General features: G+C 46.2%; 1 protein-coding gene across 1 annotated transcript in view; it reads left to right on the forward strand.

Moving 5' to 3' along the window:
• The window catches only part of LOC142583093 (tropomodulin-like), a 154,722-nt gene that overhangs the window by 85,717 nt on the left and 45,408 nt on the right, over positions 1-23,597 (forward strand). The gene's annotated exons all lie outside the window — the stretch shown is intronic.

A 23,597-nucleotide genomic window follows, 5' to 3' on the forward strand; every position in this document is an offset into this window, starting at 1 on the left:
CCTCAATCTCTGCCCACTTTTTTTCTTTCTTCTGCCGCCCAGCATGCTTACGTAGCCTAATGCACGGCGAGCTCTCTTCTTGCTTATTTTCCTCCTTTTTCTGTTATCGACGGCGATGCTAGTCCGAGGTTCCGCTAGGCGACCTTCTTCTTCATTACTGCCTAACCCCCCCTCCTGAGCGCCCGTGGGCTCCCCCAAAAAGCAATTGCGCGACCAGCGAGTCGCCAGCCCACTTCTTGTCCAAGCCCGTGATTGAAGTGGAACCCGCCTCGTTGAAAACCACCATACCTTCTCACTTGCCTGTTTACTTCCACAACCTCGACGCCTTTCTCTCGGCTGACTCTCCATATAGCTTCATTAGCGGCCCGCAACCACTCTTCCTTCGTTAGTGACACGTAAAGTTACCTCCGGCACCGTGCACACCACAATCTGCATCCGAGGGGACATCTCGCGCCAGTCGCTACGCCAAACGCTGGGCTAGTCCTGCCTGTTCTTTTTTTTTTTTTTAACGTCATTTAGTCCGCCCGCTACTACTATAAGGTTGCGTCCCTGTGCGCTATCCACAATACACACTGGGCTCCCCTCTATCTCGAAGTGCCTATAATTTCGATTATTGTGCGATTCAAATGTTTCTTTCAATGTGCACGTTGCCCTCCAAGTTTCAGCCCCCATGTGCAGGTAGAATACACGGATTCTATACTTTCGTTGTGCATTTCATCGCTAAGCGTACATAACAACGAGCATCGCGGTGCCGAACAGTTCACGGGGCACTCTATAGAGTCGACAAAATATCACGTGAGTGGCTAGACGAAGTCGCAAAGTCAATCAACGCAATGAGGTGTCTGAAGGGCAGTGACACTTGCCAAGGCGTCTGTTTGCCGTCGTCACGGCTCATATAATCGGGCAAGCAAGTGGAACTTTTTGTAAGGCGATGAACCAAACAACGCGCTGCATGCGCCTGACACATGATGTTCCGTTTATTGCAGTGTTGACTCACTGCGTTCCACATGCAAATGAGACGGGCGCTGCATGAGGCGTAAAATCAGCCGAACAGAACGTAGAAGTACAAATATATATATATATATATATATATATATATATATATATATATATATATATATATATATATATATATATATATATATATATATATATATATATAGTTTTAAGAAGAGAGAGAAGAGTGTATGATTCTGAGACGCAGAGGATGTTAAGCAGGGCTGGCTCCAGTTCAGTGGTTCACAGAGTTCTGTCGTGGAACTCCTGAACCTTTCGAAAGTGTTTCAGGACATAGAAAGGTGTACGTATCTCTCTCTCTCTGCCCCCTTTAATGCTGAAAGGTATGTGCAGGAAAACAATCGTGAAGCCAGCAAACTACAACACTTAATAATATGTTATGTGTTTCTAATGAACATAACGGCATTGTACCGCAACGACACACCCACAACATTTGTGTTAATGACTGTATTAAGGACCATGCTAATAACCTGAAGCGTTTTACATAAAACAACAATGCAATGTCCTGTGAGAGTCAAGCTTTTGTTGTAGTGTTTAACGCGGATCATAGCGTCTTTGAATCTTTCAGATGAGGTTGCTGGTCTTTTATAAACGCCATGTGCACTGTGTTCGTTCTGGCCGTTGCGTCTTCGCGCTGTAAAATATATTCTTGCACGCCTTGGTCTCAGAGAGCATTTTCAAATTTGTTTTTAAATTGCCTGTTGCAGATAGCACAATTCTAGTCCACGTGCTGGTCTACTCGAAGAGCAGCAACATTGAAATACATAATTAACTAATGAACAAGAATTCCCTCATTAATTTTAGAGCAAAATATAGTTAACGTTTCAACTAATGACCTTATGGCACATATCGTAATTTACTGATTTTAGCGGGTGAGGCTGCAAGGTGTATCCACTTGAAAAGGATTGCCTGGATGACACCATTTACGAGATCTGAGCCGTCAAACATGCGGTAAAACATGCACTGTCGTTCCACTTGCTTAACAATTCCAAAACCACTTTCTGATTGTGAGGCACGCCGTAGTGGAGGACTCCGGAAATTTCGACCACCTGGGGTTCTTTAACGTGCATCTAAATCTAAGTACACGGGTATCTTCGCATTTTGACCCCATCGAAATGCAGCCGCCGGGGCCGGGATTCTTACTTAACGAAAGGTCGTTTTGTGCATTGAAGCGCAAGAGTAACTGCAAAGCCGATGCACTTCTACGCAACGTTCGGGAATTAATATCTCCAAACTGACGTCATCCTGAGAATGCGTTCCAAGTGAATCTGCCTTGCGAGCTCTCGGGCTAGTATTTGTAAATTGCAATATGTGCCATAAGGTAATCAGTTAAACAAATAATTATTAGTGGACTTTGACAATTAGTCGACTATGCATTTCATATATATATATATATATATATATATATATATATATATATATATATATATATATATATATATATATATATATATATATATAGCTGTGCGAGGCCGCCGTACGCTCCTCGCCAAACCCCTCACTGCGTTTGTTTTTGTTTTTCACAGACGATGATCCTCAGTGGTGCGTATGCAGAGCGATGCCATGGCACTGTAGCTACGGTAGCTTAGGAAGCTAGTTGGCACCCATCAACGATGACAAGAGGAGGGGGGGGGGCACAACTCACGGTAACAAAAAGAAAGACAGAAAGAAGGAAAGCAAAGACGTATAAGAGTCTATGGGGCACAACAAGGATCACGTACAGAACCTTATATCAACCATGGTGCACACTCTATGACCGCTCGCGAAAAGGAGTTTTTAAAACCTGCAGTGCTCACGTTACGTAGGATCGCCTTCTCGCACACCTTGGTTTCACATCGGACGGTGCGGCAGCACTCCAGAAGTGTAAGTAGTCTACAGCAGTAATTAATTTTCTCTCTCGCCCAAAATAACGCTCCGGGAGCCCCAGAAGGCATCTGATTAAAGAAAAGAAACATGCAGCGTATTGACCACCATCTCCCCACTGAAGTAGTATTTTATTTTTTATCTACGTAATCTGTAAAACATCATACGTAGACCGTGATCGTTAAAAGTGCACGGCTGCCATAAGACCACAGGCTGTTTTAGGCAGCCTGTACACAGGCTTTCTAGAAGCGGTTTGAGAATATCACAGGGGCGTACACGAACACAGGTACTCTATAAACCAGAAACAGCATATGAAGAAGAAGTATTTTAATGATTGGAAAATGTAGAGAGGTCGGCCGGATGAAGTTATTTCTAAAGTGTGTGCCACCTGATAAGTGTGAATAACCGTTGTAGGGAAAAAAAAACTTGCAAAGGTAGGTGGAGCGGCATAACACCACTGGGCAGTCAAAGGATGGGTGCTACATGCGGCGGTACATGTTTTTTCAATAATGAAGGCAAAGGCTGAACGAACGTTGCCAAAAGGTCGCCGGTGACTTGACGCACTATTTATTTATTTATTTATTTATTTATTTATTTATTTATTTATTTATTTATTTATTTATTTATTGTACCTTCAAGGCCCGAAGGCGTTGCAGAAGGCGGTGGAACGAAATACAGAACATTTGCAGACAACAGGTTAAAATAAAACAGAATTAAAGAATGCAGGATAACAAAAGTATTCTTCAATAGTAGTTCTAAAAGCAGATGTATCGGTTATGTTAACAATTGATTCCAGCAGACGATTCCATTCATTGGTAGTTTTAAGAATGAATGAGTAAAAAGATAGGTTCGTGCGACAATGTGGAACGCTCAATTTATGGTGATGATCAGTACGAGATTATATGTATGCAGGTTCGGATAAAAGTTCACGTTTTAATTTCGGATTGTAGTAATAAATTTTGTGCAGCAGCGATAAGCGTGCTAACTTCGTATGGGATGAGAGGAGAGGCAGGTTTAAAGTAGCCTTCATATATGTTACGCTTGATGTCCAAGAATAGTTAGTAAGAATGAAACGTGCGCTACAATTTTGTACAGATTCCGTTGCATTTTTTAAGTAATTTAGGCCAGGGTCCCAGACAGAACAGGCATATTCAAGCTTAGGACGTATTAATGTTTTGTACAGAAGTAAATTTAAGTTAGCGGGGCCATAGAGAAATTGCAACGGAGGTAACCAAGCGTGCGGTTAGCCTTGTTAATGATGTGGTTTATGTGTTTGCCAGGAAAAATTAGATGTTATGTGAACGCTTAAGTAATTAAAGGAAGTGTCTTCTTCGAGTACAAAGTTCTTCAAGTGATAATTGGATAGGCTAGACGAAGCAGTATTGCGGAAAATCCTCATTAGTTTGCACTTTTGGCTGTTAAGTCACACTTTTCAAGTGTCGCGCTAGTTAGATACCTTGTCTAGATCAGACTGTAATTTTAGAGTGTCAGAATTTGATATTACTCTGTAAAGGACACGGTCGTCTACAAAAAGCCTTATGGAGGACGCTACACAGTTAGGCAAATCATTAATATTATTACGATATCATCTAACGATGCTAAAGGGACGAGCCGCCGCGAGAACGACGACGAAGTGGGTCTGTGCCTCTGGCGCGAGCGAGTGTCGGCCTGGCGATCTGGCTCCAGTGTAAATAACCTGTATATAGCCTCTTTAATCTGCGTCTTTCCATGCGCAACAATATAAACGAGGAAAAGCAAGGGTCCGAGAACAGAACCTTGCGGAACCCCGAAACTGACAGGACAAAGCGAAGAGTCAAAATTGTTAGCAGAGACAAATTGTGTTCTATCAAATAAGAAGTTTTCAATGCATGAGATAATATTACGGTCAATGTTGAGTGTATTTAATTTTAGACAAAGTAATTGGTGAGAGACGATATCAAATGCTTTAGAAAAGTCTAAGATTGTTTCAATGTGAAATCAATTATTCAGCGCGGCACAGATGTGATGTGTAAATGAAATAAGTTGAGTATCACAGGAAAATGATTTACGGAACCCATGCTGACAAGATGAAAAGAATGAATTTGTTTCTATGAAGTTAATAAGATTAGAGTGTACTATATGCTCTAGAATTTTGCATGGCACACTTGTTAGAGAAATTGGCCTCCAATTTAAAGGTGAATGCACGTCGCCAGACTTAAATAATGAAGCCACCTTGCCGACATTAAAATCCCTGGTTATGAGCACGACAAAACAGACTGCGAAAAGATGTTGGACAAAATTATAGATTTATAAATTCGGTATTTCTCAAACACTTGGAATTAATGTCACCTATTCTTGACGACGACGAAATATTTAATTTAAGAATCAAGTAAATTAAGAACTATGTTCTACATTCTATAGTTTTCAGGAGTAAACTATAGCGGACAAACGCAGTCAAAGTGGGAAGCTAAATTACAACAGCATAACTGTGAAGTCGTGCTTCACGTACAGAACATAATATGATTCCTTATCACAAGTTTGACATGGAATACAAGGTTGCCTGTCGGAGGAAAGTCCATAATTATGTCTTTCCACGAAGTCCGTCAACGAAATTTCTGCATTTTCTATGTTGATCTTTGCATTACGTTCACAGTGCTTTTCGTCCACGGCAATACCCCGCCGCCATCATTTATAACAGCGCGTCCGACGCGTAGGCAACGCCGCCTTATCGCGAGGAAAACGCCATTTTCGTGGGCCATTAGCCCGCTCTTACGACCGGAACAATTTGCGGCCGCACTTTCCTGTCTTCCAAAGATACGCCAAATTGCGGTACGCTTATTGTATCTAATTGCGGCATTAGCTGTGCGTCTATTAGCAACATCGCAAGCGCGAATCGCCGCCCACTGTGTGCCGTTAATAACCGACTGTCAAGTATATGCGCTCGGCTGCACGCTTTCAGTGGTTCCCGGCCTTAGCGTCCATCCCGCTCACGTGACAGGCGCGTACAGATGGCGATGTGGCAGCGACTTCTGAACGACTTTTCTGGCTTTCACGCAAGCTGCGGCGCTCTGTTTTGGCGCCTCAAAAGTCTGTCTGTCTCCTCGTGTTTTTCGGAGCCACATTTAGTTTGTCTCTCGACGTATTATCTCCGTGTGCATGATCGATATGCCTAGGTCTAAATCGAGTGAAATGCGTTTTCACGTTCCCAAGTTACCTTAAGCTTCCAATAAAAATCCTCTGTAAGCGCTGGTTTGGTGGTTTGTGCCAGACGCTTTCAAGTAATTACGTGCACGAGGTGTCATGGTTAGCTTTCTTTCTCTACACCTCCCTTAACGCAATTTACGCTTATTGTTCATAAGCAGGCGCACAAAAGGTTTCGGAGCACAGAAATTGCGACAAGGCTCTTTCTCTCTCTGTGTGTGTCCCTCCCTTTCCCTCTCTCTGTCTCTCTTTCTTGATCTTCCTCTTTTCTCTTTCTTTCTTTCTTTCTTTCTTTCTTTCTTTCCTTCTTTAACGAGGGCCTGGAGCATAAGGACGCAGTGTTGGATGTCATATGTGCAAACACTGCCTGTCCATTCCAGGGTTAACGCGTCGGCTTCAAGGAAATTTTGCTTCTTCGTGGATCCCGTGCAATGGAATTGCTTTCGTGGCCTGTATTGTATACAGCGCACGAACGTGCGTGTGTGCGCGCACGCAGGGCAGTTTTTTGGCATAGCCTTCGTGTAATGCGATAGTCTGTCTATATAGCAGCCGTACTGGCTAAGTCGTGATTCCAAGGCACTCGCGTTGGAGCGCTGGCGCGTGGACGCCGCTTTCTGCGATTGTTCATTTTACGTTCCTTCTAACGAGGCCTTGCTCGGGACGCATCGTGAACCAACTTAGATCTGGCGCAAAAGCTATTGATGAAGAGACACGTGACACCATGTGTCGATTCCTCAAACGAGAATGCGTCTACTCGAAGCATCTCGCAACTAATTAATCAGTATATGTAACATAACAACACAAAGTGCAATACGATGCGCAAGGAATTAAGTAAAAACGCATACACATGCGCATGCACAAAAGGCCCGCATCGCCTGCTCTGTTAGCGATGAAGCCTTCTTGATTTCAAAGATCGTACAGAATACGTGTTATTACGTAGGTTAGCAAGTAAAAGTTTCTGTGGCGCCACTTTTCGCGGCACTACTAAACCTTGCACTGCACGAGGAAGAGGACGCGATGGGGTCTTTCTGCTTCTGAATCACTCACGATTACTTGGACACGATGGCGTTACTCACGCGGATCAATACGGAATATCTGCAAGGTCAGGAACTACCGTCACTGGGCTTCAGAATATGCGTGCTTTCAAACTGCGCAACGTCTAAATGTGCAACGTTTGTGAATTCTTTTTACGCCTGCTCTAATATTAAGTGAGTGAGTGCTTCGAATTTTTTACGATGACTGCTCCATCAACGGCAACATTGGCGAGGAATATCAATCAATGAATCAATCAATCAATCAATCATTTACCATGCCCACGAGTAACCCTAAGCGGTCTGAGTGCTGGCTCACGCATACATCATAAAAAAAAAGTTGCATGAGGATATAAGCAAGAAGATAAACACTATGATTAAAGAGGACAATTATGAAAAGAAGAGTGTACATGTGTACACACAGCAAGGCGCAAGGTGAATATAAAAGAAAAATGAGGAGAAAAGGGCAGTTGAACGATGTGTGAAGCTATGAGACAACAGTAATGACAGCGAGTTATGAAAAATGACGAGGTCATGAAAATAAGCGTTATAACGACTCCGCATTCTGCGGCCTGTTGAGTGTTGGGGATGACAGGCAGGAACATGGAAAAGTACCTTCTCGGGGGATCTTGCGCGGTATATGAAACATGATACAACTGAGGAATAATAATAATATCCTGCAGTATAAGATGACTTGTGGCTTGTCTGCCACCGATCTGACGAGCTGACCTAAGGGAGCCTTGCGCCTCTGGAAGCTAGCGCAGTTCGACTGTCAGTTATATTATTTACATGGCAGCATTCCTCGAATGGAGCAAAATTGAAAAGAGCGAACTCGACACGCTCATCAGGTCCGGCGTCAAAAGAACAATCAGTATTCCACACCCTGCTAGCACGGTAAAACTACTCGAACTCGGAATACGTGACACCACAGACGAATTAATTGAAGCACAGTTTATTGCACAGATCGCCAGGCTTTCGTCAACTAAGCCGTGCATTAGGATTCTTGATGAAGCTGTTTTACTCCCTATACAGGCACTGCTGGACAGATAGCTCCCTCTAAACTAGCCCGGGAGGGTATAAGGGTAGAGCCCGTACCGAGGAACATCCACCCGATATATAACGAAGGTCGCAGAAGAGCATGGGCTAGAACCATCCTTCAACGAATCGATCCTTACCGGGAATCTTCACTGTAAAATAATTTACACCCGTAAAAGTGAAAAGGGTTGTAAATGTGTCTATAGCTCTCACACCTATTAGGGTGGCATTCATATAACTGACACCTCAGGGGTGTGACTTATATAGACATATTTACACCCTTTTTCACTTTTAAGGGTGAAAATTATTTTACAGTTAGATACATTCATTCCTCGTCGACGCCGCCAAATACGGCAGCGAAGACAGGTTTACAATCTCGGTCGTTGACGCGCGCGGAGCGCTTTATCAGCGCCGCGTCAATCTACGCTAAACACGCGAACGAGGCGGAGGGAACCGCGATATAGCCTTGGCTCTTCAAGCCGCAAAAGGCCCGACGACCATTATCTCTGACTCGCTCAAGGCGGTCGGGGCTTTCTCGTCCGCTCTAGTTTCTAAACACGCAGCCGGCATCGTCAACAGAACCTCTCGAAGTACTACGGGCGAAGAAACTGGAGGTCACAGCATAGCGTGGTCCCCGGCCCACGTGAACGATATAACTAACTAAGCGGGTTGCAACTCTAACGAGCGGGCCAACTGCCTGGTGCGTGAATTCGCGAACCGCGCCCGAGCTAACGGTCCGGATCTCCCACAGGATTGCCCCCTTCAAAGATCCTCTCACCACCTTTCAAGAAATTACGTCGCATCACAGACAAAGCAGGAGGAAATTCCCTCCCCCCAGCACGAAACTGAACAGGGCTCAGGCCGTTCATTTCAGGTTCTTGCAGACGAGATCCTACCTCCCCCCAAAAGCCCTTAGTTGGACAGACCCCAACTTCAACAAAGTTCTTGTCAATAATAATAATAATAATAATAATAATAATAATAATAATAATAATAATAATAATAATAATAATAATAATAATAATTATAATTATAATAATAATAATAATAATAATAATAATAATAATAATAATAATAATAATAATAATAATAATAATAATAATAATAATAATGCGTTAATGAAAAGTGTCCGAGAAACAACCAGCACGTCTGTTATAGCGAGTCATTTATCCCGATGAAATTGCAAATTGGGAACCTCGCTGTAATATAAGTAGTATTGTAGCTCAGCATTTTCTAATATGGCATATTGCTATTGACATGCAGCAGGAAGTTGCGTCAACACTGCATGCTCTCCTACGGGTTACAGCTCGCTCTGTGCACACGTGGCTTAAAGAGTTTCGCGACCAATATCCCCACATTTAATATATACAGCCCGCCGTAACGCATATATAGGAATTCGCGCACATGCAGCAGCCGCATAAAAGTCCGGCAGTACCACTCACAAAGGGAGAAGTTATGCGTGTAATATGTATGCTGGCGAAATGATCTTGCGTAACTAGTAAAGTGTATACCAGCAGCAGGAAATTTTCGTAGTCGCGTTTAGTCGCGTTTAGAAACTTTTCCTGCGCATTCAACGCGAGCAAAGTCAGCAGTGAAAGTCGTCAGAGCGAGATTGCGGCCTCATTTACAGTCCGCGGTGGCATTCACGCGCCTGCCTCGAATAAGCGCGCGCGAATGCGCCCGCACGACATTGCGTGAAAACAAACTACGCGCCTAATTATTCGCAACAGTGGCACGCACGCGCAGACTAGTTCTCACGCAAAAAAAAAAAGAAAAGCGCTTGCTTACCAGACAAAGCGTCAACCGACGACCCCACGCGCCGTTCATTATTATACGCGATGCCGACAAAGAGAGCGGTTTTTTTTTTTTTCGAAGGCAGCACACGACGCGTGGGCCATGTTCAAAACGCGAACGCAAATAGTCGCGGACGAGTGACTATACCGTAGTTTACCGCGTATTGCATGCGTATTCAGTATCAGAACTGCGGGCGCGCGCACCACGTCCTATACGCTTTGCCGCGCCTATTGAACAGTCGGCAGCAAAAGTTTACGGGGCGTGGGTGCCGCGAAAAAAAAAGTTTTCATTTCCGAGTAGTTTGCGCTTGCACTCAGTAGAGGGCCGCAGGCAACACTGTAGTGTTCGCATATACCAGGGCACAAGTTGGAAATCCGAATGTGTATCACGCTCCATGCCCACGCTGAAAAAAAAGAAAGGTTCTACTTTTCGTTTTCTCCCGCACATATGCTTTTGACGCGGACTGTGCAAACGTTTGACTCTTTTTTGCTTTTGCTTTGTTTTTACCACGGGTGAATAGTCAGTTAAACGTAAAGCACTTTGGTCGAAGCGTTGTGTTTGGACCCGCTAACGTTTGGGCAAAACCAAAAATAATTTGCACTTTCCAACCAGAGCATTTGTGGCCGGACACAATGTCAGCTGTAAGGCTCATTCAGCGTACTTTCCTGAAGTTCGGCGCGCGCAAACTCCCACGGAGATCGGCCAGAGAAATGCCAGGCGCGCCTAAGTATAGAACGCAAGCGCATGTGGTGCTACCCAAACCAACGAAGAGCGAGTAGGGCTTGCAACCGACAATACGGACTACGCAGCGCTGCGAAAGAGCGAATGCGATTGCTTGGTCGATACGAGCTAAAACTGACGATGATGCGACGCCCGTCACAGTACACTTCGTATTGCGAACAGTGAAAGGGCCACGTGTTGCCCTCAGGTTCTGCACGTTTCGCAAGCTCAATTAAGAAAACTTCCGCCGGATAGCTTATTTCGAGAGACGTGATGAGCCTTTTAGTTGTTGTGTTAATTAATCACCACGCCTAATTGAAACGCATAAATAATAAGGTTTTCTTATTTTGGTTCAATATGATAACTACACTGCCTTGCTGAGAGGTAAAAATCTTGTAAATGTTTCTTTTTATGTATGCTGTACTTGAATGTACACTTGTGGCTTTTCTTGTAGTCCACTCCCCCCCCCCCCCCCCGCCCCCCTATGTAATACCCTCCTTCGAGGGCCTTTAGGAGTATTGTAAATAAATAAATAAATAAATAAATAATGGAAATGAAAGTGGGCGAAAAGACAACTTGCCGCAGGTTGGGACAGAACCCACATCTTAGGTATTGCACGCGTGCGGTACTTTACCAATTAAGCAATCGCGGCAGCCATCCTCCCGCCAACTTTTTTTTTTTTTGGGGGGGGGGGGGGGGGGGCTTGCATACATGTGCAAGATTGTCCTTGGGGTTGCTGGCCAGCGCGGCATCCCGGCCACTCCAGCGGACGTGGAACAACCTTTTAACCGCAGACGAAGGAGCAGGAAACGTGCCAATAAACTCTCGTATGCTATACCTCATGGCATCGAAGCTGGCGAGTCATCGAAGCCCTCACAATGCAATGCGCGAGATGAACGATAGAATCCGAGGGATCGATTTCTTTTCCTTCTGTTTTATTCTTTTCTTTTTTCACTCACAACCATATGAAATAACAGGCAATGAGGCCAGAGAAAGCGTAGGGGAAGTTAACTGGGATGTTTAATCGATATGTAGAAATAAAGAAGTCGGGCAAAAGGAGGAGGAAGATGCAAGCTACGGACGGATCTAGCCTGCAGAGGCACGCCAGGAATTGCTCCGCCCGAGCGTCTCCTTTTGACATGCGGGAATAAATTTAAGATGCATATGAATAAGCAGTTCATCGCAGCATACAGTTCACTCCGTATCCAACGAGGCCATTAACTGCGATTGGTATAGCTTAGCATTGCTTGATAAACTGGTCAGTTTTGCTTTTTTTAAAAAAGAAAGCTTGTGGAAAAGCCGAAACACCCATCTCCTGAAAATTCTGTGTCCTTGCGGGAAGACCAATTCATCTCGGTAGCGCACGGAATCGTGACACTCATGTTTCGCTCTGTCAAGTAGAGTATTGCGCTCCTCCACAAATTATGGGCATTCTAGCAAGTAATGTTCTATGTCACCACGGGCGTTGCAGAACGAACACACTTGTGACGGCGATAGTCGTATCTTTTGTGTCATCCCGCCGGCGTTCCGTCCCCGCTGACCGGGTGCGGACACGGTGTACAGTAAGGACGCTTTCCATTGGCTAAGTCCCTTGGTCACGCAGGATTGATATGGTGGTGACCCCATGGACTGAAAGTGTTTCGCAGTGGCCGTCTTTGATAGTCGCTCGATGTTTTGTAGCACTCCCATCGTTGGTCTGTGCGTTAGTGCTTGGCGCTCTGCCATCGGAATCCTCATTTCTGGAAATGCCGATGTGCGATAGAATTTACTGATAGCCCAGGTGATATCTTAGAGTGCGTAGAAGAGGCTTGATGTTGCGTAAAGACCGCTGTAGGCGAATGTACTGTAGAAATCCTCGCTGGAGTACCTGGAGTGCTTCTTGGCAGTCGGACAATGTCACTATTGGTCTTACTTCGCAATACTTGTTTCTGCATTTACATGGTTATCCAAGTAGGCGAAAAGCCGGAACGCGTCATGTATATGAGGCGTGTTTTGCAGCCGGTCGGGCATCTCTCGCGTGCTGCCCTCTGCACACGCCACGCCATCTGCCGGCGCCGCTGTGAAGTCCGTGTACGCAATGGCACATACGCAGTGACTCATCTTGACGCCAGAGAGGTTCATTGAAGCACGACACACACCCACGGGCACATACTTACATGACCGGCCCACATTTTTGGTGGGATAAGTGGATAGCTATGTAGCTTGATATATGGAAACAAAACTGGCCTGACAATGCCAAATATACGTTACTTACATTAATATTCGCATTAACGAGGTAACGATAAACGAATGTGGACGAAAAGATAACTTGCCGCAGGTGGGGACCGAACCCACAACATCCGCATTGCAAGTGCGGTGCCCGAGTAACGCTGAGAGCGTGGGGGTTCGAAGGGAGCTCCTAGAGCTAAGCTCACGCGCTACGCGTGACGCCTGCGACTATAAAGGTCGTTCCACGTCTGCCACCTTGGCCATGAGTGACGCTGGCTAACACTATCAGGGCTAATCTCATACGCGCACAGAAATATACTCAAGAAGGCGAGCGAGAGGACAACCGCACGCGCAATAGGGTAGACGCGGGTTCGATATCCCCGCCTAGCTGCGGCAAGTTATCTTTTCACTTTCATTTCCCTTTGCCTTATTAGTTCTCCGTTTCAATCAAACATAACATATTATTTTTCCCCCATTCTTTCTCTGGCTGCATTGCTTGTTACTCCATCACTGTTGTGAGTAGCGAAGAAATCGAGCCCCTCTGAACTGCTTGTTTTTATCGCACGTGGACGCATTACGGCAGTAACGTTATCGTGAGAGATCTTTACCTGCTCACATTTCGTCATGACTTCAAGCGCGCGGGCCTATATCCGTTCACTGTCGTGTGTTAGCCTACAGCCGCGTCTAGCTGGGCGCTAGAAAAGCAACTGCGCAGCGTAAATGGTGGTCTTCAAATTTGAAACTCAACTTATGCTGCAATGACAGTGACCGCTACACAGGAGATGCTGAAAATGTCCGCCACCGGCTTGAAGGCATGGCTGCGCACGACGCTGCCTATTGCTATGCAGCCATTGGAGGCAGTCAGCGCCTATTTCTATAGGAGTCAGTGGATTTTCGCGCTGTTCGTGAGGCACTCGTAACGCTCCGGATCGCTTGCATGCGTATAGTTTACTGCCAGGGCCATAATTAGTCCACACGCTTTTGATGTTCGCCTACACATTATCCGTAACTTGCTTCTAATATTAACCAACTATGCGCAAGGTGCCTTGTTTAGTTCACTCGGGGCACTAGAGAAACTTCCGCAAACCTCGAATAACGCATGGAAATAGGGGGAAAACGAGGATTTAGTAATTATCTGCAACTCTCTTACGATAAAGTCAGAAACATTCAAGTTTCACCCGACACACATTACACATGATATGGTTCCCATCTTCAAATGTAAACTCGGTGTAACGTATATATTTTCCGGGATAGCGGTAATCACAGCGCAATATGGGCCTATATATAACGTTTTTGAGCAATTGGTAAAGAGTTTTTTTTTCTTTTTTTAGGAAGGACTATATTTGATCCAGACGCATTTAACTTCCCACACAGATTTGTATTTAAGTGTGATTGTAAAAGTCTCGCGAAATCTGATTTCGGTGGCATTTGTAATTGTGCTGCCAGGGAAGCATGCTGTGCTCTGCGCCGTTCGTAAAGCACATCTATGCTCCGGAGCGCTTGCATACGCAATTTCTTGCAAGTTGCAAGTTCCACAAAAAGTGTGCACAAAGAAATTCCATTTAATTCGGTACGTCCCTCTTAAATTTATGCAAAATAAAGGTTGTTTCTTGTTGAGCAAGCTTAAGCCGCTCTATTTTGAGCGGTTCGGGGCGTGATCTTTATTATGCAGTGACATGTATAACAAAGGATTTTGGAATTCCGAAGCACTTCGTTATAACACATTGTTTTTACACTTAGACGTCCCCCATAGCCGCCAAATATAAGTTCGGTGTAATGTATACTAGTGGTATAGTGTGTGTGTGTGTGCGTGCGTGCGTGCGTGCGTGCGTGCGTGCGTGCGTGCGTGCGTGCGTGCGTGCGTGCGTGCGTGCGTGCGCGCGCGCGCGCGCGCGCGCGCTTCGAACGCCTTTCTTTCAAAGCCTACAAAATTTACTCGAATTACGTCACTACAGAGGAATTATCTCGCCAGGCCGACATAGTTCGCAAAAAGAAAAATCCCTTCGCAATTTCAACTAATCTTCACTAAAATTTCAACTAACCTTATTAACTTCCTAGTTACAAACACTACGGCACGTTTCTGCATCAAAAAGTTGAATGAAATCGTCATAAATACCTAGTTCGGCGTTTCTATGCATTTAATATTGACCACGTAGACTGAACTTACGGGCGTCAAACCATTTGTTCGGTCTACCTGATTACGGAGACGACACCGCGAAGCGCGGATAGCGGTGCAACAACCTCGAGGTGACATCGAAGGCCATCGCTGGAGACACCGGAGCAGCTGATATCGCTATGACGTAGGAAGTGTCATCACGTGACTCGCGTTCGCGCCTTCGCCGCAGCCAACGCAGCTCGTTGGCCGGGTGATTGAAGCTTTGATTACTTGGTTGTAGATGACGGTCCTTTATTCCCGAGGCAGTAGTTTAGTCGCCCAGCCTTACAGCATGGTTTACTGTTCGGTGCAACAGTGCTGGACGCATTCGACCAATTCCGGTGCGAGTTTTTCACGCGTACTTCGAAACGAAGCGGCAGCGAGGTGCTTGGCTGATAAAGTCACTGAAAAACAAAATACCATGGTGATAGTAAGAGTCGAGCAAGTGGGGCGCACAGGGCTTGTAGCGTGCTCGCCCTTGGTATCATTAAGGAAACTAGATGACAGTCCTCTGAGTGAACAGACAGTACTAGAGCACCGTCCCCACCGATCATCGGCTCAGAAGGCATTGAGGGCACTTTTGTGCTTTCTGAGAACGTCTGGTTTGCGCGAGTGGCTTTTACTCAAGGACTGTCTGTGCACGTCTCTATACCCTCTCTCCCTTCTCTCTTTCTCTTCTCCCTTCCCCCAGCGTAGGGTAGCCAACCAGACTTTTGACTGGTTAACATCCTTACCTTCCTTATATCCCTCTCTCTCTCTTTCTCTCTCTCTCTCTCTCTCTCTCTATCTCTCTCGCTCTCTCTCGGCTTTGATACATCAGTCGAAATACCCTGCGCCGATATGCATGCGACTTGTATGCGCGCACACAGCGGCAGCGTGGATTGAAACAAAAAAACGTAACGCGGTTGAATTTTCTCGTATCATAATTGACTAAGGGGATACATTAACATCCCGCGATGATTCTGGCGAAAGTGGAAAGCCGCGCTCCCCGCGACGAATGCGGTAAACAGTACAGTTACTGCGGCAAAAGGGCGTATAGTTACTTCTATGAAATTTTATTCCAACTGAATAACCAACATGAAAGCATCAGGTTGCTCGCTACCTAAAAGCTTTTGCCGCGCTGCCCACCAGGCTGGGTCGTACGCGCTAGTTTGTTTTGCCTCCAAGATGCCCCACAAACAACGCTTAAAACGTGCACTCGGAATTAACCGTGGCCGAACCGCTGGAGGTGCCGAACACTTCGCAGCCGGTATCACGTGATGTCACTTTCTGCGTCACGGATATAGATTGCAGCAGATAGCGCCGCGGTATGTCCTCAAGGCCAGCCAGTATACAGGCAAGAAGGTCATAAGCGCGAAAATTCGGTACGAGGCAGCGTTCGCGTCTGCACCCCGCCTTGCCCGAGAGGAACGTTTGGGCGTCGCTTATAATTCGAATGCCCGTCTCTGCCTGCCGACTGCCACGCATGCTTGGCTGATGACGCCGCCCGCCTCGTTTCCTTTTGTTCCAGCACTTTTTTTTTTTTTTGCTCCCCGTCTTTTCGCCCCATTGTCTGCGCTTTGCCCAGAAGGGTGTGAAGCCATAACCTATGCGCTATAGCAGCCGCACGACCACTGCTGTAGACACGTGACTGTGCGCGCATCCGAGAAACCCAGAATCCTTTTGTTCTACCCTTCCATCAGCTGCGTCGACATTCGGCCGCAAATGCTGTGGGGGCGTCAGGGAAAAGCTGTCCCGCGCGCTGTCTCTGGAAGGAGCAGCTGACGAAGGAGTGAAAAATAAAAAGAGAGAAGAGATGTATACGAATACAGTAACGTAAACTGGGCGACATGACAGCCTGCCAAGTCAGCTGCCTGTCACGCGAGCATTGCGAAGCTAAGCGAATCTGCTCTGTTTCTAGAGAACCGTGGTTGCCAAGAGCGTTTTCGGGCATGTGGGAAGTGGGAGGGTGGGGGAGGCAGTATACAGTTTATCAGTTATGCCTAACACACAGTTCGCGACTATTGCAGATGGGTGGAGTCAGCCTGCGACTAACTCAGCGCCAGTGCATTGCGCGCTGTCGGTATAATTAACGCCTTTGTTGCGCCGCTGTGTGTGAATGAATGAACGAGCGAATGCAGCGTTTATAATCACAAAGCTGGCTCCATGGCCTAGGTGGGAAGTGGTATGTATGAAAACAAAGGAGAGAGGAGGGCTAAAACTGTCACGTCATGTGGGCTAGTGGCACTGCAAGCTTTCTTTTTTCTTTACTCTTTTGGTCACAGAAAATAGACGGTCGTATAGTATAAGGGTGCAAAACTTAACATATCCCCCCCGTCCAGAGGGGGCGTCGTTAATAATTCTGAAGCCAATCGGAAAGGGCAAAGCGTCGAAACTTCCGTGTACGAGCGCTGCCATTCTGAAACACACTGCGCTTCCGTGAATAATATATATATATATATATATGTATACGCTGTTTGTTTAATGTATTGCGTGTGGTTGCGCAAACTTATTGCCGCAGTTGCACATGTCTACACACAGCCTCTGATTACCGAGCGCTGTAGCCTGGGGCTAAAAGGAGGCGTGTGTCATTGGATTAAAGATACGATACACAAGAATATATGCTTTGCATGTTCGTGTGACTTTCCCTGAGCTCTTGCGCTATTTTTGAAACTTTAATTCTGTCCTTGAATGTACGCTTAATCCTTCGTTAAGCAGGCACAACATTCCCTCTCCTTAGGAAGAAATCATGGGGGCTGTACAACTCCTGATGCATGTATTTCCTCTTGCTGAGCCCATATTGGTCGTTCTAACATTAAAGGTATACTATAGAGACATTGTCACTCGCATGAGCATCCTATCATGGAGGTCGCTTGATTCATGGAGGTCGCTTGGACATCAGATACCTGTAAACAAAGAGCACAAATTTCTAGGTGTTATACTCGACAATAAACTTACTTTCGTCCCACACATTAAACATCTTAAAGAAAAGTGTCTGAAAACAATGAACTTATTGAAACTTCTATCCCAGACTACATGGGGTAGTGATAGGAAGTGTTTAATGAACCTATACAAGAGCCTAATTCGGTCTCGATTGGATTATGGTGCCGTTGTGTATAATTCTGCTGCCCCGAGCGCGCTAAAGATGCTAGACCCAGTCCACCATCTGGGAATCCGACTGGCCACTGGCGCTTTCAGAACGAGTCCCATACAAAGTCTATATGTGGAATCAAATGAATGGTCTCTCCACCTACAGAGATCATACATTAGCTTTACATATTTCCTTAAAGTACGCTCCAATCCTGAACATCCATGTTTTCATAACGTTACCGATATGACGTGCGCTACACTTTTCAGCAATCGTCCCTCCTGTTTGGATCGCACCGCTGGTACGATCTGTTGGGAACTCGGCGCTGACGCCCGTGGTTGTACCTGGGTCGCAAGCCCCAAGGGTAGCGTTGGCCTGGCGGCCTGGGGTACAACTGGAAGCATCCGAAGGTCCTGGCAAAGCATGAGTCGACTGGTAACAACAAAACAACTTGTTTATTTTAACATCGCAAAGAGTTGGCGGTCAGGTTGACCGAAGTAGAGAGACGGGAGAGCACTTTACTCAACAGAAGAAATCGGAGCCCTCCTCTTGGCGTCCGGGGGCAGCTGTTTTTATACTCTCGCAGTTGAGGGCAAGAAGGAACCCCTCAAAAGACGAGCACGTGAATGTACAATGGGCTAATGGTGACGCACACTGTCGTAGCGCTGCCGTAGCACCATGTCGAGCACGATCTCGTAGCACCCTGTCGTAGCGCTGCCGTAGCACCATGTCGAGCACGATCTCGTAGCACCCTGTTGTAGCGCTGCCGGTCGGGCACAATGACTGTAATGAGAGGATGATCCCTGCTTTCGCATCGCCTGGTTCGGGCACAATGACTGGAATGAGAGGGTGATCCTTTGCGGTCGCATCGCCGCAGTCGCGCCTGGAAACACCTGCCGATGAGCGTTGCGGCGACGACGATCGGGCCAAAATGTCTGCCGCCCCGCCGCAGTCGCGCCGGCAAAACCACGTGTCGCAGGCGAAACGCAACACTCCATAAGACAGCCTTTCCCGCTGCGTGTGAAGCAGCTTAGCGATGAAATGCATGTCCCGCTCCTCGAGCATCGCTTAATGCACCTAACCAAGCTCTTACCTCCTTGGGAATGGCAGGTGATACAATGTGACATATCCTTTATAAAAATTACAAAGCACGCTCCTGAGGCTGAAATCGAATGCATTTCCTAGAACTCCTGCACAAGCACTCCTGCGCAGAGTTCTACACAGACGCTTCGAAATCAAATGCCGGGGTATCCTATGCAGCCGTCGGCCCATCGTTTTCGGAATCCGATGTACTGCATCCGGAAACAAGTATCTTTACGGCCGAGGCCTACGCACTACTCTCTGCTGTAAAGCACATAAGAAAATCGAAACTTCCAAAAGCAGCGATCTATACAGACTCTCTCAGCGTCGTGAAGGCCTTAATGTCACTCAGCAAACATAAAAATCCCGTATTTAGTGAATTATATTCGGTCTTGTGCAAAGCGTACTCATCTAACCAGAATATCATAATATGCTGGGTCCCTGGCCATAGGGGAATTGAAGGTAACGTTCTGGCGGACGAGATGGCCACGTCAATCACAATGCAAGAGGTTAACCCTACCGCTGCGGTGCCTGTCACAGATCTGAGGCCTTTCCTGCGAAGGAGGCTGCGAGATCACTGGCAACGCATCTGGGACGCGGAAACAGATAATAAGCTCCACCTGATAAAACCACAGTTAGGATTCTGGCCCTCTACTACAAAATCACGCCGAACAGATGTCCTATTCTGTCGTCTCAGAATAGGACACACGTTTGGCACACATAATTTTCTACTAACCGGAAGTGAACCTCCAGCCTGTGGTAGATGCGGGGAGAGGCTGACCGTACTCCACGTCCTCCTGGAGTGTCGGGAAGCCGAATCTGAGAGAAAGAGACATTTTCCCTTAGCATATCGGCAGCACATTCCCCTTCACCCATTAATGTTACTCGGCCCAGAACCGCTATTTGACACCAATGCACTTTTAAGTTATCTGAAAGATGTTGTATTGCATGTTGTTAGCCCCACATGTTCGTAGCGCCTCCTCTCTTCAGAGGATGGCGCTGTGATAGTTCTTTCGTATAGCACGTGCCTCTAGGCCCTTGTGTTTCAAGGGCTCCGGCGAGGCAACAGTGCTCCAGCTATTTTAACCATCTCATATACTTTCAATTCTATGTCATTCTTTTACGATGGATTTTAATGTTCATAGTATTCGTCATTAGTCATCGCCATAATTTTATATCACGTAGATTTTATGCACTTTACAGCAACTATTTTTAGGCCACTTTACAGCCAAGTCACATCTCCATAATACATCGCCAACATCACCACTTGTCATGGCGCTCTTTGGCCACACCTGGCCCTTGCGCCATTAAACACCACATATCATCATCATCATCATCGTTAACTGAAATGCCCTGATACCTACTTTTTTTTTTCTTTGTAAGTTAAATGTCGTGTACATGCACTTTCAACGTTACAGCCATAAGAGTTTAGCACCAAGTGCTACCGCAAAGCGCTGTGTCTCTGCTGTTTCTCCTCCAGTGTCAGCTTGAATAGCGCCAGACTAATGTACGCGGAATCTAACGGCCGGTCGATGACGTGACGATTATGCCTATAGTCTAATGCGTGATCACATTAGCCTCCGATCGTTTCTACGAACTTCAAGATCCTGCGGCGAGGGATATCTCGCCTTCAACGAGCGTCATTCCCCTACAGCGTGCTGAGACGCGGTCCCAACCTTCACAACGCCCGCGAACAGACGACAGCTTACACGCGTCACTTCTTTTGCGTAACCAACCGCATCAGCTGTCGAGACAGCCGTACACGCAAACTTCGAAGACAGTTTCCGAATATGCCGTTAATCTAGAAGCGAGAATTTCGCGACCCCTTCGTCGCATACGATGACTGCACGCGGTCGCAGCGCGTGCGTCTGGAATGTGACTCATTGTTTAGGGAGGGGGGGGGGGGGGGGAAGGCGAACGAAGGCCAACACGCGGCTTGCAACGCTCCCCGATTCGTGACGGCCGCCTCCACTCGCGTGCACAAGCGGCGGCGCCATCGCGGTGAGGTTGCGCGTGTCCCATGTTCGTCCGCGTCTCATCACACACGGCGACACGCCAAGAGGAAGGGAGCTTTTGCCAGGAAACGAAAACGACAAACGAGACAAAACAACCAAACGCAAAATGCCTGCTTGCGACTGCATGCAGCCTGCGAGCGCGCCGCATCGGCCCACGCGCATATACGCCAGCCATAATTGCGCGTGCCCTCCCCGTGAGGTGGCACTTCATCAACTGTCGTGCCGATTCTCGCTCGTGTGTTATAATTCCAGCCTACGCTCACGAAATCATACATTGTGTCTCTTCGCACAAGGACGAGAAGCACTTGCATTTTTTTTCTTTTTGCAGCTGCGACCAGCTGATCGGCTATTTACGTTCTGTTTATTTTCGTCCCCTATTTCTCAGCCGTGCGCAATAGTACCGTATTTACTCGATTCTAGCGCACTAAGAATTTTTCACGGCCAGGTATTGAACAAGCGCTGCCCCTCGATTGTAACGCGCCCCCGAATTCTCATCGTTCAGAAAAGCAAAATTCAATAACCTTCTATTGTCCAGTTCTATTTAAGGTGAAAGAGAGAGAGAGAGAGAGAGAGAGAGAGAGAGAGAGAGAGAGAGAGAGAGAGAGAGAGAGAGAGAGAGAGAGAGAGAGAGATGGGGAGGGAGGGAGGGAAACGGCGATTTAATAATTTTCTATTAATGTCTTTTTTTCTATTTTACTTACAATACTTCAAGGGCCCCGTGATGGACACATGAGGGTTGGGTAGAATCAAAGCAAACATAATTACAATGATGAGCACAGTTGTACATGCGGAGAGCGCAGAAAAGAAGGACTGTTATATTGATGTGGCAATGGGATTGAACGTTTAACTTTCCGATTACTCGATTACCGCTTCGCATTCACCTCTAAGCAAGCCATTTTCAATCGTCACCGACACACTTGTCCGGGAAAGTCTAAGTCTTTTATTATCGCTACAGAAGACCAAGTGATATGCGCTACATCTTCATTCACTGACAGTGCGCTTCGAAAATGCAAGGACACAATCCTAGAACGCAGCGACAAAAGACATGGAAGACAGTCACTTTGCAAACGCCACATTTACTGCAATGTCGATTCCAGCTGCTCCTTGTCAATGACCCGACAATAAAACCCATTGCGGCTCTAATGCCGAATTGGCATTGTCACACACACACACGCACGCACGTACTCGTCGCATCATGACGATCGTGAAATATATACAGCCAGAATGGTCGCATGAGTTCTGTGAGTCGCTCATACTCGATCACACAACTAAATCATCCAAACTTATTAGGGGATAAGTTATTTCCTTATTATATATTAGTTTAAATATATATGTTATACATTTCACATTTCACGGCTATCTCTTTCTCTCTCTCTGTTCTCACTTGCATGATGAATGGCAGTGCTTCTCGGCCTTTTATTTCTTTTTTCATTTTTTGTTTCAATTCCTTTTCTTTAGCGAAGCTTTCTTTCCGAACCTTCCGACACTCTTCCGACCCTGGCTGCCACCCTTGCGAATATAGTTGTGTATATACATACGAAGGTTACATGAAGGCAACCAGGAAGGGGCTCAGGTAAACCTTGTGTGCTTACCGTAAATCCAACGCTGTTAACTTCTTACATAAGATAACTTCTTACATAAAACCTGCACATATAATGTCGACTCAGAGGCACGCATAGCTGTTAGTGGAATGGTGAATTACATTTAATGGTAATTCTTTGATTTACTTTACTTTCTTTGATTTGGCCATTCAATATGTGCCTCTGGGATCTTCTTCTCCAATCCGTCAGAATGGGCGGGTTGTACAATTCGCACATGAAACATAAAGACATAAGACGTCGGCTCACAAATAGTACGCCGATCTATTTGTGGAATGGTTCATTATATTTCCCAAGTTCTATGATTTGCTTTGCTTTGTTTGATTTAGCCATTAGTTATGTGCCACTAGGTGCGTGCCCGGTTTTGGTCAATGCTCCAAAGTGGGCGTCTCATTCTGGCACACGACGCATTGAATCCCTAAATGTTGCTTGATGCGTGTCGTACTTTTCTGCGCGTACAGTTGTCATCACCAAATTGTAGGAATCGCCGTTAGCTCTATATAATTTATTTAATAGCTTTCCTTAAACTTCACTTCGCATAAATTCCAATGTGCGGGTTGGATCTGCATGAGCCTTTTGTTTTTTTTTTACTTTGAACTTCAGTTTGTCATAGACCACCTAGACAATTCGACAGTCGTAATAGGAGCCCCAGCTGGGAGCCGCCAACTTGCGTTATTACACGCGAGCGTCGCTGCCTTTATTACGGCCAATCTGCAAAGAGTAAGATATCCGTGCATACCTACGTCGTTGACATGCATACTAGGGTCGGCTCTTTAACCACGCGAGAATCGAGGACAACCGACCCCCCAACATTTTATTCTACCACTCCTCCTA

This window comes from Dermacentor variabilis, chromosome 5 (genome assembly GCF_050947875.1).
Source record: "Dermacentor variabilis isolate Ectoservices chromosome 5, ASM5094787v1, whole genome shotgun sequence".
In the NCBI taxonomy this organism is placed as follows: Eukaryota; Metazoa; Arthropoda; class Arachnida; order Ixodida; family Ixodidae; genus Dermacentor; species Dermacentor variabilis.